The sequence below is a fragment of the Alexandromys fortis genome, unplaced genomic scaffold (genome assembly GCF_014885135.2).
Source record: "Alexandromys fortis isolate MF-2015 unplaced genomic scaffold, M_Fortis_MF-2015_v1.1 scaffold_118, whole genome shotgun sequence".
NCBI lineage: Eukaryota > Metazoa > Chordata > Mammalia > Rodentia > Cricetidae > Alexandromys > Alexandromys fortis.
Genome location: NW_026068010.1, coordinates 5,514,382 through 5,517,172, shown reverse-complemented (window position 1 = coordinate 5,517,172; position 2,791 = coordinate 5,514,382).

The following is a 2,791-nucleotide window of genomic DNA, read 5'->3' as shown; positions in this document are numbered from 1 at the left end:
AAAACTCAGAATTTTTCTTCCAGTATCTGTTGTTCCTTCAATCTGAGCCATTTATCCCAGACATAGCCCTCACATTTAGTTCCAATACAATGGTTTCTCAGTGGTCTCAGTATTAATTAAGACTGATATGTGAGGTTATGTGAAAGAAATACTGGCCATTCAGGCAGCCCTGGCATTTTAGGCCCCTCAAAAGCTCTCTAAAGAAATTCTCTAGGTTTTGCGTAGAACTCCAGTAAGGAGCATGGAACCCTGGATACAGCCGATAATACAGAAATGTTTGACAAAATGGAATGAATTCTAGCATGGTGATAAAGGTTATTGTAATGTAGAAGAAAGTGATTCTGGTCCAGAAATATGTAACATGCTAGATATTCTGAAAATAAAATGTCGGCCATTTTTGTTCCAGAACTGAGGACCAAACCCAAGGTCTTGAGCTTGCTACACAAGCACTCTACCACTGAGCTAAATCAAAAACCTTTAACTTTTATGGACATATTTTAGAGAAAAGCAAGAAAAAAACAGAGGATTTAAGACTAATAGTGGTTCCTACCAATATCTGATGCCAGCTTATAGACTTTCCTAGAATGTATTGAAGTGATCTTGCTTGTGTTTGGGGGATATCATTATGTAGAGAGGGGTTTCTAGCATTGAACTCACCAGCCCAAAGACACTCCATTAATTATTAGTTTATAATCCTATCAGGAAGGAGGAGATGCAGCAAGTTGATGAGATGAAATGTAGAGGTACCTGCAGTTGAAAGGTTCAGATGAGGTGGTTCACTCCAGAACATTAATCAAGAAATGTCAGAATAAGAATAATTAAATACAGGAGGAACCCTGACAATATGTGAGGAAAGCCTCTATTTGTTAATGCTTTAATGATTGTCATTACATGTCATCATGGGAATAAAAGAAATAGTACAATGGGCATCCTTCTTTGAGAAATCAAACCCACACTGTATATGATATTTTAGAGGGTGATAATATTCATTTTATAACAATTTCAGAGGTTATAATCCATGGTCACACATGAGGAGGGATGGGTAAGATGTGGTAAATGACAACATATATACTTTCTGCTATGTCCCCCAAGATCTGTTTCTTCCAACTAGATCATCACCTACTTTCTTTTTTATTTTTTATTAAATTTATTTTTTAGAACATTCTTTTCTCATTTCACACACATATACCACATCGCAGTCCCTCCCCTTTTCCTGCTCTCTCCTCTTCCACCCCAGTCTCCAATCACTGCTCTAAGAGTAAAAGGCTTCCGAAGTGGAGGCAACAAAGTCTGACACATCAGTCTGAGGCAGGATCGAGGCCCTCCCCCGTATATGTAAGCTGAGCAATGTATCATCCAAAATGAATGGTCTACACAATGCCAGTTCAAGTATCAAGGATAATCACCATATTTAATGTAAATCTCTCTGATAATCTGTAATAGAGGAACTCGGATCAGCACAAAATTGAGTGTGTGTCCCAGATTTCTGGCTGACCAGCTTGCAAGCACAGAATTCAGTCATGCTATCTGGAATATCAAGAGTACAGATGTATGCCCCATTCAGTTTCTAGTGGACTTTTGTTACATTCATCTTCGGGCTTTGCATTTTAGAAATTATGTAGATATAAGAAATTATCTCAAACCTTTTCAAGTACACAAAGCTAAATTAATGTTTTGATTAGTTTAATTATAACTCATGAATTAGGAATATAATCAGTCAAATTTACAAACATTAAGTTTCTTCAGATTTCTATTTAACACTTATTCAAATTTTATGTCAAATTTGATTATCTCTCAAATGCTTGTGGCATATCAGAGAGCTTGAAATAAAACAGTACCCTCTAGACAGTACAAGACTACTGTAGTCATGAACTCCAAAGTCAAGCCAGTCAACACTCAAGCATGGAAGAGAAAGGTGCTCACAGGCCCTCACGCATTACAGAGAAATTGGTGGCAGTTGATGGCTTTTGGAGGAAGGAGGATCAGTTTAATTTAGGGTGTAAATGCCAGGTAGTTTGAGCAAACTTAGTGATTGCTCTTACACATGAGCATATGGATGTGGAAATAATAAGGCTAACTAAAGGATACAACAATTTTATTTTTAATTATTATGACGGGGAAACTCACGAAACAGGAAATGAGAAATCCAACCATAGCAGTGTCCAGCCAGAATGGCACAAGAGAGAGCAATGGACAGTGCACAGGTTTTTTCTCGGGTCCCAGAAACCTATACCTTACCTGGGCTCCATTTCCTAAAGATAATTGGCTAACAAGGTTTTGCCATCATATGGTCATACAGGGTTGCCCTAGGTAGGCTATTTAAAACAAAACTAAAGGCATGGGGTTAGGAATGTTGGAAATAAGAGAGTAGATCAGGAATCATTTAAGAGGAATGAAGGAAATATGATCAAAGTACTCTATACACATAAATGAAATTTTCACAGAATTGTAAAACTGTTTATGTTAAAGGTCACAGCTCAATAACATTAAAATTTGATGTAAACTTTAATCTTTTAAAAGAAAAGAGTGAGGAAGGCACTGTCAGTGAAATTGAGATTTTGACACTGGACTAGAAGCATTTTTTTCTGCAAACCCAGATAATGGGCCTGGCTAAGTTGAATCACCTGTGCTTTTAATTGTCTTCTTTTTCTTTCCTTAGGAAGAATTCCATAAATCCTGTCATTCTTATTGCACAATTCCACAAATGTTTTCCTCATCTTCAGGGAAAAGTCATCTTAAGTGGCATTTCATATTCTTTCTTTCAGTGAATAAATATTTGACTCTGAAGTAC